Consider the following 14,788-nt stretch of genomic DNA (forward strand, 5'->3'; position numbering starts at 1 on the left):
CCAGATCGCCAGCCCTCAGCCCATGTAGGCCTCCGAGACAGGTGGACCCCCAGAACCTTCCGGAATTCCCCGATACAAATGCCAGGAAAAATCAAACACTTTCCGGAACCCCGAAAACCACTTTCCTTATAAGAAACTTTACCCCGGGACTATTCCGAAGCTCCTCGTGATGTCCCGGATACCATCCGAGACTCCCAACTATCTTAGGACTCACCATTACGAATATCCCAATACTACCCTAGTGTTACCGAACGTTAAGTGTGTGACCCTACGGGTTCGAGAACATGCAGACATGACCGAGACACCTCTCCGATCAATAATCAATAGTGGGACCTGGATGCCCATAATGAATGCCACATATTCAACTAAGATCTTTATCGGCTTGAACCACGATGTCAAGGATTCAGATAATCCCGTATACAATTCCCTTCTCGCGATATTTTACTTGCCCAAGATTCGATCGTCAGTATCGCCATACCTAGTTCAACCTCATTACCGGCAAGTTCTTTTTACTCGTTACGTAATACAATATCCCTATGACTGAACACATTAGTCACATGCTTGCAAGCTACTTAGGATATCGTGTTACCGAGAGGGCCTAGAGATATCTCTCCGTCACATGGAGTGACAGATCCCAGTCTCGATCCATGCAACCCAACAAGTACCTTCTAAGATACCTGGAGAGCACCTTTATGATCACCCAGTTATGAAGTGACGTTTGATACCGACAAACCATTCTTCCGGTATTAGGGAGTGGCATGATCTCATGGTCTAAGGAACATATACTTGACATTACGAAAGTTGTAGCAATTAAACTAAGTGACACGATTAGATGCTAAGCTTATGATTGGGTCTGTCCATCACATCATTCTCCTAATAATGTGATGTCGTTATCAAATGACAACTCATGTCTATGGTTAGGAAATCTTAACCATCTTTAACCAATGAGCTAGTCAAGTAGAGGCTGACTAGGGACACGGTGTTTGTTTATGTACCCACGCATGTATTTGAGTTTCCGGTTAAGATAATTATAGCATGGAGAATAAACACTTATCAAGAACACGGAAATATGATAATAACAACTTTATTATTGCCTCTAGGGCATATTTCCAACAGCTTACCCCTTGTTTTGGTTCACTAATTCATTTTTTTCCTAATTTGGATTTAAAGGCTAATTGAGTGTTTACCTCTGATGGTGTTGATTTCCCACAGATTGTTGCTGTTTGACACGAGAAAAATCTAATATGCTCCGTGAGAAGGGTAGAGGACTTCGATTTCTCTCATGCGCCGGGGAAAAGAATGCGGGCATATGCCAGTGTACAAACAACACAAAATTAAACCAAATGACAGGAACAATATTTTATCAATCTCAAGGATAACAAATACAATTCCCAATATGCCTCCGTAGCCTACTAGCGTGGTCAGCCTCTAGGGCATATAATATTATCTCCGTAGTTATATCATCAATTATAAACATGGAAATAAATAATACATATATTATTGCCTCTAGGTCATGTTTCCAACAGGCTTAATATTGAAATGTAAGAAGTGTGATGTTACAAGACGTGAAAATTATAGATAGGTAGACATGAATATGAAGTTGGTATCTAAACACAACTTATGTATCCTTAGCTATTGCTCTAGCAGTACGTAAAATATTGGTATGAGTTCTAGCTAGGTTGAATCTGTATGAAATCAGGATATATTAAAAGGACATGTGGGCTGGACTAATAGGCAATATTTTGGGAACACGATGAAATAATCAGAGACAATTGAAAGAATGTTGGATCTACATCTTGTTCAGTCAATAAGGGAGAACATAGTTATGAAAAACCTATAATGAACTAACAAATAAATTAGACATCTAATGAACAAGATTCGAATAACTATTTGAAACTTGTTGTTCTTTCTTTACAATCTGGTGGAAAAAGAGGGAGAAGTAGTTGTTCTTCAGAACATTGTCCTCTTCGCAAAAGTCTCTGTGATCATAACAAATTGGGCACTAGAAAAGTACTAACAACCAGTTTAGTAGAAAAGAAGTAGTTGGACCTGATTTGGACGAGATTAAGAAGGATACATGGTGATTTACCTCCATTTCATGAACTGCATTGAGGTCCATTGGGGTTTTCTTCCATACCGCGAGTTGCGAGGGGAGCGTAGACGTCCACCTGCAGTAGCTGTAGTCCTTTTCGAGGATTGTCACCATCGACTTCTGGCAAGCAATGGTAGCTACATCCGGTAGGGTTGTGAATAGAGCAGGTCTACACAATGACAGTAAAAAGGAACAAGACGAGGGGAAAAGTGGAGCGAGAAAGAAGTTGAGACGTCTGCAGAGTGCGCACCACAAAACTAAATGTTAGGTAACTCGGCGTCATGACTTGTTGGCTGCGCACAGTAATAAATTATTAGAAATTTAATTAGCAGAATGGGCACAAGTTACTACGTACAAAACTAGGTAGAAATTTTAGGACTTGTTGGCTGGTTAAGTTTGCTAAAAAGTGGAAGTCAGTCCCGTAGAATATAACTTGGGACCGAAAATGTTAGGACTGAAGAAATCAAATCATACAAAAATCAGTGCAGTTTGAAGAACAAAATTGAAATGGTATCTGGTAGGGGAAAATTCATAAGGAAGGCATCAAAGTCTTTCCACAAAATAATATTTGACAGCACCAGCCTGCAAGTGTTGAAGAATCGAAGGATGGATATTTGAGGGAAGATAAAATCAAAAGTTGGTAAAAAAGAGTAGCAATTTTTGAAGTGAAGAACGATGACATGAATTTGCGAAGGGGCAGAACAGGATGAACAGACGAATCCACATCACGTAAAGAAAAGTAATTACACAGAACGAAAAGAAATATAGAAAGAAGAGGAGGAAACAGTACTAGGACTAAAGAGCGGAACAAGACAGGAATGAAGGAAGAAAAAAGATGAACAGTGTAGGAAACTAGTTGAAAAATATATGTAACCGGATGATGTAGCATACACACAGGTAGAAAGACATATAACAACGACCCGAGTACTGTTTGTACAAAAGAAACACATATTATCTCGTATTCAGAGGGTGAAGAATTTTCATCCATTTTCAACCAATTTCCGTGGAAAAACCTGTTCGGATCATAGCATAGATCAACGGTTGCGGACATTTCCGCAGACGCGTGCCCCCGCACCTGCATGACCCTGTGAATTTTCGGTGAGAGCCTACTTGTTGTAAAAGTTTGAATACCTCCCGCGATTTACATGGATGCATCGTATTTCATGATTTTGATCCGAACTAGTGACTTGCTAATAAAACTAACATCCAAATGTTTTATTTAATTACGATTCAATGGTATAATTTTTATGGTACACAACCCATTTTTCATTGGTTAAACTGTTTTTTTTTCTTTTGGCAAAGGGGCCTGAGCCCAGCCTCTTCATCATTACCATTGGTCAAATTGATGCACAAATTTAAAACTCAAAATGCCTGGGCACCACATAAACTGGAAGCGCATAGTATCTGAGGAATATATAATTGGTACGGAGTACAAGGTAGAGAGGAGACGCAAATCACGACGCTTATCCACTGGGAACAGTCACCGTTAGAAGTTACCTGAAGTGACATGATATTGTTTATGGTATAATTTGCCCAACCTCAATAACAAACGCATGTTAGGCGGAACGGTATTAGGTCAACTCGCCAAATGAATAACATGTGCCCCGAGCCCCGATCATGCATACGTCGGCTTCGGAACAAACCCAATTTTTCTGAAGAACATGGATCCAACGAAAAACTTAGCTTTCACAGTACCATATATGCCTCCGTTCATTCTCGCCTTCTTTGGCCGCCGATTGATATGGTCGGCGTCGCCCATGGTAACATGCTTTATGCGGCGTCGGCCACTTTCGTCGGGAAACACATCCTCAGTACACCTCCTCTTTCAGTCACTTCTTGGTCGTGTTCTTGATTTCTTTGTCAGCATCTCTGATTGTGTCTTCATATTTCAGTACTAGACGTCACCCCGACAAATGTCCTTTCAAAATAATTTGAAATTTGGTTGGACCAGGGTTTGAAATCTCGGTGGCATGAGAAAATATGAAAATCATCTCAATTAGACGTTACCCCGCTGGCCATACATCAAGGCCAGCATTGTCCTTAGGGGCATGCGCATGAGGACTTTCCGGCTGCCAACGACAAGATCATCCCGACTTTGGTATGAGAGTGACGGCAGCGGCCCGTTGGCAGCTTGTTTTGGCGGCGGTGATCGTTTGATGGTCCAAAGACCCTGATGTAATTTTTATCATGTTGGGGGTGCTTTGTACTTCTGATGAACTCTTGTAATAGATTTTAGTCTTTTTCAAGAAAAAAGGAAATAAGTTTTTCCAAAAAAGTTCTTTTAATACAAGATGAGTTGAGGTCCCTCATAAGGAAGCCGGGTCCAGGTCCACGAAGTAAAGAAAATCTACTTAATTTTCTTGTGGGTAGTTGCCATTCGGTAACCCAGGACTTCAATAGTCTAGCTGCGCAAGAGGCGGTGTTTGCACGCCCAAATAGCTACCTTTCTTTCTCTATCAGCCAATATGACTATCTATCAATTATCTTCTTCTTCCACCACCCTGTGGCCTGTGCACCAACTCTTCTTTCCGTCACTGACGAGGTCCGCCGACCTCTCCTCTTCTTCTTCTTCTTCTTCTTCTTATTCTTCTTATTCTTCTTATTCTTCCTCCTCCTCCTCCTCCTCCTCCTGTTGCTGCTTTCCTTGGCGCAGCTGCTCTTGCGTTGGTTTAGGCGATGGTCTCCCGCATGTTCTCCATGGTGGATGGCTACTCTGTGGGCGTGGTCCACGTCGCGAGCAAGGTCGCCGGCGAGCGGTCCGCTGCATCGCGCTCCCTCACCGTCATCAACATCGCCGGCAGCATTATCGCCGTCATACTCCTCTATGCTCCTACGTAAGTTTCTGTCTCATATAAATTCAGATCGAGAGCCAAAGATCCTAGTTCTTCTGGGGAGGCACAAGGAAAATTTGTTAGCCCTACGTACCTAGCCGGCTAGCCACCGCCGTCGGCGGGTAGATCCCGTCCGCTGCATTCCAAAGCCGCTCTGGCCCTGCCTCATGGGCTCATGGCCTCCCGTTCGTCCTCCTCAGCCTTTTCTCGCAGTGCCCACCTGGAGCCTGTACGTGCCCACACCAGACGGAGCTGCTGGTGAAGTTGGCGAATTGAACCAGGCGTCCCCTCCCTCCCCAGGAAAGCCTGCTCCGCGAGGAAACTTGCCCACGACGAGGATGGCGCCGAGGTGCGTCGTCCCCGTCCGCATCTCTTGCCGTCACCGTACGCGTATTTCTGCCAAGCGCCTCATCCTGGATTGGCGTCAGCCGTCAGGCCTCCCCTCCCATACAGCGCAGCCAGCGTTCGTCGGTGTCCAGCATCGCTGCCCGGCGGCACCTGCCGCTACGTCCCTCCCTGGCCCCTGCTTCCCCGCGGAACCCCGCCGGCCGCCCATGAGAACGGTCCGCGCGGGCCGGTCGCGCAGCTACCCAGCGGAACGCATGCAACACCTGCAGCGTCATCTCCCGTCCACCTCGCGGATCCCCTGGGCACGACTACGGTGTCTGATTTCGGCAACTCGCCGTCCAACCGAAAATAAATAAATGATACTTTCTCCGTCCCATAATATAAAAACGTAAGGAAGTATTTTACTATCATGTGCACAAAACCAGCTAACAAACTCGAATCGCTTCTGTTTTGACCACGACATTTAGGTGGTTCAGATCTAGTGACGCAATTACGTGCCTATACCCTTTCCGAAAAATAATTACGTGTCTGTACGTCCCCATCACCAGTTTATACATACATACTTATGATCTAGGACGCTGGACGACATTGTCCAATTTTTGGCTCTCTCTCGCCCCCCCCCCCCCCCCCCCCCCGGCACCCGGGCGTCTCTGCCGGCGTCACTAGAAGGTGGGGGAACACATGCACGAGTGTTGAAGTGTAATTTTAGTTTCTACACCCTCTATTTCTAAATATAAGAACTATTTAGAAACAGAGGTACTGGTACAGTTTAAGTTTTCTGTATCCTTATTGGGACGATATCTCAATGGAACGGTAACGACACGTCGTCCGGAATAAAAGTCCCATGACCCTGTTTCCCTCCTGGTTTGGGCTGGTCATGGCCAGCATTAGAGTGCTTGTAATATTCTGGTCCTTCTGCTGATCGACAACCACAAATCTTTTGGTCGTCGTCTAGTGTTTCGGCTCTCCTTGATGCTGGTGGCCGCCAGGGTGATGGTGTAAAGTTAATTTTTGTTAGTAGTTTTCGCATTTCAATCTTTTGTTCTCCTCGTCTTATTCTTTGATAATACGATGACAAGTCAGCCATTTGAGGACTTGCCAGGCAAGTGGTCTGTCACTCACCACGGTGCGTTGAACGATACCAGATTCTCACCTATTAGGGTATAGGTGGCTAAGCGGCTTTTCATAAAGTTTGATGTTAGTCCAGCTTGGGTAAATTTAGTCCTCTGCAATTATTTCAGCCGAGTCATGCTGGAAAGTCAATATACAAAATGTGAAACTAGAGGGAATGATATAGAAGATCCTTGGTGTAATTTTTAGTTTATCATGGATATTTGTTGTTCCTATTTATTTCAGTTTGTTCCATCAGAGGTATTATGTCTAATTGATTCATAAATCAGATCATTTACTAAAAAACATCGTCATAACGTGTAATTGGACAAGCCAGATGACGAAAAAGGCACTCCAAGTAAAAGCACTGCATGCTACAAATACTAGGTGCAAGAAGTCTAACTTTGATTGCAATTTCTAATCAGCTGAACGCTAATTAAGCATCACATGGTGCACGTCTCCCTCGAACTTTTATCTTGACATGGGATTTAGTACCCTTTGGACTGTGCGGGCTGGCCTATATAAAAAAGAAAATAACTTAATTTCACTTGAAGAACCGTAGGAAGATACTAATAATGTAGTAAAATAGGATTTTCTTAAGCAGAAATTGGGTAGCATCCGCTTTGAGAAGTCTAGGTAAGCATTTATGCTCGGAATCAAACCACACCTTTTTATACAATACACCTCTCTGAAGCCATGATATTTAAGAGGATGAGAGAGTCACACGCCCACACTAGTACTATACTTATACATGTGCTAATAGTCTCTTACTTCATCATAATAATATACTCAAGAAAAACTTTCCTGGCTCAAATATTTTATTAAGCCACCATCCCCTTTCTCTCAAAAAAGGTGAAGATGAAAATAAATAAAACACCCTACATAAAGGTTAAACAAAATTTATTTTAATAAAGATTAAGACATGAACCTACAAAAGATAGCTTGCCTCAAGCAAATGCAGATTCAAAAATTTATTGAAACATCCTTAGGCAAATAAATGGCACTATATAATTAAAAATTGCAGGTATATAAAAACTTAACCTAGTGATATTGCACACTGCTGATAGATTGGATCATTGTAATCTGCAATACTTTCTATTTGGCCATGATGTGCCAAAAATAGCCCTACTCTTGAAGGTTTTTAGAAAATTAAATCTTGCACTAACTGGAAAATAAGTAATCTTAAGAACTCTCCAAAGTACTGCGGAAAGAGAAACGTGATTGCAATTCTTCATTGACAGTGCCCTGATTGCATTGTCATATTTCGGTGTACCATGTATGCAAAGCGAGTGCAATTTGCATTAAAGTATTATACAACAACAGTTAAAAAGAGTAACTAATAGACATAAAAAAATTACAGAATGCATCACAAGAAATAAAGAAAAAGGTACACATGTTTCTATCAACTTTAGAAGCTATGGCATGTTACTACGTTGTAGGGAAAACCGTATGGTTTATGTGTTAGTTGTGCTCAACAGGAACAGTAGATCCGGTTTCTTAGAACATTTGATCATATCTTAGCCCCGAAGCAAAAAATAATTATAACTTATTTAACCAATCTACCATTTACCAAAAAGAATTGGTGTTGTGCTGCACTATTACTCCTATTATTTTGGAAAGATCTTTCTTAAGAACGGAATGTGCTATGATTGATATGCCGAAAGGGGATATTAAAAGCAACCTTCCTCCCGACAAAGTTTGCCACGCACATTCCCAAGGAATTACAAGTAAGGGAAAGTATATGTTGTGACGAGAATGTTGGGATTGGTGCTTACGCTATGATGTTCCATAGAATCAAAGATAATAAATCTTCACAAAGGTTTTATGTCAAGCTAAACAATACTACATTACACCATATGGGGGAAGGGGATTTTGAATTTAATATATATAGGAGAGTCGAGAGGGCGTATATAGCATATTTTGTGTTCTATATATGCCCAAAATATTATAATATGCGAGGGGAGTAAACTGCAACACTCTCATGTACGAATCTAGGAATCATGTGGACCTTTGGATAGGTGTTGGACTCATGTACTCGTGGAAAACATTTTCATGTTTTTACCTAAGTGGTGGCCATCCATGTGTCTTTTTCATGCAGGTACACATTCGTGAATCCTATATTGAAGGAAGGGTCCATAGGAGATCGGATGGTATATGCACACCTCTTCGCGTTCTTCAATAGTGTGATGTGGTCATTGTATGCCTCGACGGATCTCCCCAACAAGCTCTTGCTCTTCATCATCAGTGGAATGGGCATCATCGCTCATTTTTTCTACATCAACTTCTACATCAAGTTTGCAAAAGGGAAGAAGCGCATGGAAGCCCTTGTCCTTCTATTCACAGTCAGCATGGTCTCTGTGATAATGATAGTAATAGTACTCTCTATGGTGCTAACGCATAGGTGGAGTAGTACTTTCGTCAATGTCATTGCTTCAACATCTGGAGCATCTACACATATTGTTCCTATATATGACCTGGTGAGTGCAAGCTACAGCTAGTGAAGTGTAATCTATTGTTCGTTCATAGATGATTTGAAACCGATTGAGCTTGTAATGCAGGTGATGGTGATAATGAGCAAGAAAATCAACAACATGAACCCAATGATCATGGCACTCGTCTCCCTGTTTAGTGCATCTTCTTGGACTGCCTACGGATTCATATCCGTCCCCATGAACCTCTACATTGTGGTATGTATTATATTTGTCTCCTGGTGCGACCAATTTGTTCCTTAGTGCATATGCGCCACACATGACAACTAGTTTGTTTTTCCTCCATGTTGCATTCTTATTTTGAGTTCCATTGCACAGATGACATTTCTATGAATGGACTTATTTTGTGGTGTACTAAGTGTAATAATATCTCCAATGTAGGCATGCTACATTTGCTCTTACGGAAAGCAAAAAACTAGACTTCTGCTGTTGGAGAGTTTAGGTTCATTACTATCATTTTGTGTGTGTAGGTACCGAATTTCATGGGCATTCTATCCGCGACAATGCAAATCGTTGTATACTCCTACCTGATATACAACATGACCTGCATCCACTCCGTCCAAACCGATGATGTAATTGACTACAGCTACGAGATGGGAAAGCTCTTCGTGTCATCTCCACCACCAGTATAAGTCTGTGGAGGCACATCAAAACTTTGTTTCTTGACTACGAGGAATAGAGACTTAATTTGAACTAGAAGTGTGAGATTTTTTTCCATGAATGATTGGTCTGTCTGTGGAAACTTGATGGATCGATTATAGGCTCCAGAAGAGCCCGTCTTTTTAGAAGAAAATATGAAACACAATTTTGAGATAAAAAATGCAATCTATTCATTTCATGACTTCTAAAAGAAAAATATGAGGAATTCTCCTTTTAGATGAGTTCATGCATGTTATTATTATGTTTGCATTGTTCACGTTGTTCCGATGCATCAGCAAGTTGGATATTATGCATCTCAAAATTGGTTGCTATTATCAGCATAAACAACCGTTGTTACTCACAACCTATGTTCACGAGGTCTTCATTGTGGTGTCGAGGTTTATTACTAGTGAAGTTCTCAGTTTGCGCTCAAGTAGAGGCCTGGCTCAGAACAAGGAAAGGCGTAGGACTTTATAGGGTTGAATTTCTATAGGAAAATTTGTAAGACTCCATGTGGATCCAAGCCCAAATCATTTCGGATCCTATGGTATTCGCACAGTAATTTGAAGAAAATAAAGATGTGGAGTGCAGCGATTTGGTGCCCAGGTGCATCTGTAGCTCGGCGTGAATAGTCAATTTAAACAAACTAGTAAAAATCAAAGAGTTCTAAATTTCTTTGGCATCCAAGATGCTCGAATGCTTGATGTGTGTGCAAAGTTTTGTGGTGTTTGGACATTCAGGGAGGTCGTGGTAAAAACAAGAATTGGATATGAAACAAGACTTTGAAAAGGAACATAGTTTGGACATGAATTTTTTTTTGCCTTGAGGTCCTAGAATGTACAAACTTTGTGAAACTTTACATGCTCCTTGGACACCTGAGCATCTCCTATGTCAAAAAATATTAGAATTTTTTGAATTTTTCACTTTTTTCAATCTACTATTCATCAGGGGCAAACACAAATTACCAAAACATGTGGATTTACTTTTACCTCATGTTTTCTATTTGTGTCTCGAGTTCTTGCACTTATCTTCTGCGGTTTATATCCAAAATCATGTTTATGGCTCCTTTAACCTCTTGGAAAAGTTTGTACTCCTCCAACAAACACATATTTGTCCCAATTCAACAGTATACAGATCGGAAGGCATGGCAATCCTTAGTTTGCCCTATCCTATAAATCAAAGGAACCATTAAACTAGTCATGTGATTTTGCTTCTTGTAAGAATTCATATACATGGCATCTTAGTTCTGATGATTTTACTATTTTTGTGCTTGTATGTTCCTGCATTGCAAACTAAGACCAAACTAGACACACACAACCACCACACAGTACTTCAAATCAGATGGCTCCCACAACTGCTAGAAGCAACATCGCAAGCAGGGCCATTCATGAACTAATATACCATAATATGATGTAGACAACAAAGGATACAATAAATTTGTACATAGGAAGATAATTATCATAAGTTGCACATGCTTTCACTGTCACTATATGATTTGAATTCTTATGACAATGAGGCGTAGGCACGTACCTTAGTGTATAGTTTCTTCAGTTAATGGACAACATATATTTTGTATACATGCCATACTTTTGGGATAAGTGTGCACACATGTCAATGCAATCTCAACACATGTACACACTCGTCAAATGCTCATTTCCTGTGATAAATACATGCACATTGCATGCAATCTTTTCATCAAGTTTTCAGTTACCTGCTTGTGATATTGAAATGTTAATTAAGCTCCTCTAGAAAGATACTTATAAAGTTGGTAAAACATCATATATATATTTTCTCCATAAACTTTGAAGTATCAAGTAAGCCCGTGCGTGTATATTGTTGATGTTGATATTTTGCATTATAAACTTGACCCAACAAATACAAAGCTTGACTTATGACAATATCTATGCGTGAGATGTTTTGCAGCAGGCTCCAAGGAGCCCGGTATAATGAAAAAAAATGATATTCGATTTTTTTGCATGGACACAATAACAATGTTTCTTATTTGTCCATAAAATGTTTGACGATTCATAGTCTACGCATGAAGAAAAAATTCCGGCCCAAAAACCAAAGCAAAAAAGCTGGCCCATTTCTATACACATATTTGTTTTCTTTTTGGAAACTAGACGATGAATTTTCTAACAGTTAAATATCAAAAAAAAAAGTAGCCCCACTCAGAATTAAAATTTGAATTTTGGATTTTGGCTTATAAACCAAAAAAGAACCTAGTTTGTGCTTTCAGCGTTGGCTTTAACTTATACCTTAATGTAAAGGTATCCAGTCCAAAGCTGAAAGCACAAATATAGGTGTTTTTTTCATACTTATAAGCCAAACTCAAAAAGACAAATTTAAGCCTAACAAAACACCGCCAAAGTCTTTTATGCTTCAACATTATTAGTTTCTTCATGTAAATTCCTAAACATTATTACGTATAAGCATAAATATATTTTTACTGGTGCATAAACACTTTCTTTTTAGCAAAGTTAGCCCAACCATGCATTCATGTTCTATTTGACAGATACACGTACAACATGGTTTCAGTTGTTAAACACAGCACACTGAGAAACTAGAAATAATACAAAGAAAAGAGATACTTAGAAAAAATGTAAGTCACAAAAGTAGAGAACAAAAAGTATATCAATTACTCTTGTGTCAAAAAATAATACTTGCAATAAAATACTTAAAAAGTAGTGTTTCCACATTTATGAAAGCACAATTCACTTACAAAATGTTCACATATTAAAGAATGAATATCCATGTTTTTTATAAAATTGTTGTATTTTGCTCAAGATGTCCATGTAGAAGTTAAAAAGAGAAAAAAATGGAAAACTAATGTACTTGACACAAAAGAAAAAGGATACGTAGTTAATTAGGAAAGCAGTTTTTTGTGCTGAGGTGGTTTTCATTGCTTGCTGGAACATCTCGTTCATTAGTAATGCTAAGGTTTTTAAGCATCATAGACCAAGCATTAACAGATGGAGAGGTGCCTTCATCCATGATATCTCTTTGCTCTACTATATAATTAAAGGTAGGATTAAGGATGAGCTTGTTAGGTGCCCCCCCCCCCCCCCCGGAGTTGTAACCTTTCTTTATTTTGTACATTTTCCCCCTTTCTTTGGTTACTTCTAGTAACCTTGTGCATATTATATTCTTATTATTGAAATAAAGTTTTAAAATTGTGGGGTGCTTTACCTATAGTGATGTGTCAAAAAAAAAGCAAAAGGAAACAAAAGAATATGAAAACAAAGGCAAAGGTGGGAAATAATTATAACTAGAATGTAACTTGAAAAAATGTAAAAGAGAGAAAGAAAGTAAAAAAATAAAATAGGAAAGGAAATAAACAGATGAGACCGTAAACCAAAATGGGAAAAAGACCCTACCCCTCATCATGGGCCTGGCCGAAACACCAAAGTAACTGCATTGAGGGTCCCTTAGGGGGGAAGGGGGGGGGGGGATGGTAGCGCAAAATACATGAGGGACGCATGCAGCATTGGTACATGGGTCGGCCCATTAGGTTGGCCCATATCCCTAGATTGTTTTTGTTTTATTTTTCCTTCTAATTTCTTCGGTGTATCTTTTTTTCTAATCTTTTATTTTCATGTTAACTTTCCCATTTAAAATTTAATTATAAGTTTATTTACTTTAGCCCTGTTCATATATTTTGTGACATTTATTCATGTATAGAAAATAAGAATGTTCCTATGTTTTGACAATAAACACGAGTCATGTTTTGCCAACCAGCAAAAACTAAAAGAAGTCATGAAAATGGTGAAGAAAAATTAAAGTAAAAGAATAACTCATGCCACAAATGATTTTCACGTATTAGATAAGAAACGTCCATGCATGTTCAAGCATCTGCATGAAATCTAATGTCTGTGACTCTTGCAAACAATGAAATGAAAGGAAAAAATTAAGAAATATAAATATAATGAATAAATAGGAAAATAAAGTGGAAAGAAAATTATAAATGAACAAATATTTCTGAGCAAATGTAGATATTCTCAACGGAAATGTACTCTTATTTCATAAAATAATATTGATTATATGAAAGCCTATTCATCACCCAGGCAGCAGACTAAGTTATTCTTCACCCAAGATAATCTTACGATCATTTCATAAATAAATTACATTTGAAATAGATATAGTTATATTCATATTGATTCACTGCGTAAAATTTGGCATAAGAAAAAAAATAGGTCATAAGACCAAAAATATCGCATTTTATGTACACTTTACATTATATTTTTACATTTGCAATTTTACGTAAGATAAATTATTTTTTACAACGACTATATATTTTCTTACATTCTAGTTTTACGTCTAAAATAAGACAAAATTTACGGAATGCAAAATTATGATGCATTGATGTTAAAATAAAGGGGGGTGAAGAATAACTATTCCTCACCTAGGGTGACGAATAGTTAATCCCTGCATGGAACATATATTTGTGAAATCACAGAATAGATAAATGGCAAATAACTTATGTCTTACTTAACTGGTAAAAATATATTTGTCTATTAAAAAACAAATGGGCCTATATTGAATAAAAAAATTATTTATAGAAAATATTAATGCACATAAGAAAATACAGTATAAATTAGAAATACAAAAAATAAATGAGGCAACAAAATGTAAAAAATGAAATGAACAAAATGGCGAATTTGTTTTTTAACTGCATGAAAAAAGGGTAGAAACGGAAAATGAAAACATGTTGAGCCAGACCCGTTCTCGAAGGGGTGTATGCTACATTTGCACAACACAGTCTACTGGGATTTATATCTCCTAATCATAGCCTTATGTTAATCTAAAATGTGTATGTGCAGAAAATCTCCCCATCGTGTTGCCATCTCGGTTAAGAGGCGACATGTTCAACAGTTAGGTGTGACGGAGATGCGTATGTTGAGATGGATGTGTGGCCGCGCGAGGAAGGATAGAGTTCGGAATGATTATATACGAGATAGAGTTGGGGTAGCACTAATTGAAGAGAAGCTTGTCCAACATTGTCTGAGATGGTTTGAGCATATTTAGTGCAGACCTCCAGAAGCTCCAGTTCATAGTGGACAGCTAAAGCGTGCGGAGGATGTCAAGAGAGGTCGGAGGAGTTCGTTAAGAGAAACCTGAAGGATTGGAGCATCACCAAGGAACTAGCTATGGACAGGGGTGCGTGGAAGCTTGCTATCCATGTGCCGGAGCCATGAGTTGGTCGCGAGATCTTATGTGCTTCACCTCTAGCCTACCCTAACTTGTTTGGGACTAAAGCCCAGATGCACCGTCGCCTCCCT

Source organism: Triticum aestivum, chromosome 2D (assembly GCF_018294505.1).
Source record: "Triticum aestivum cultivar Chinese Spring chromosome 2D, IWGSC CS RefSeq v2.1, whole genome shotgun sequence".
Lineage (NCBI taxonomy): Eukaryota > Viridiplantae > Streptophyta > Magnoliopsida > Poales > Poaceae > Triticum > Triticum aestivum.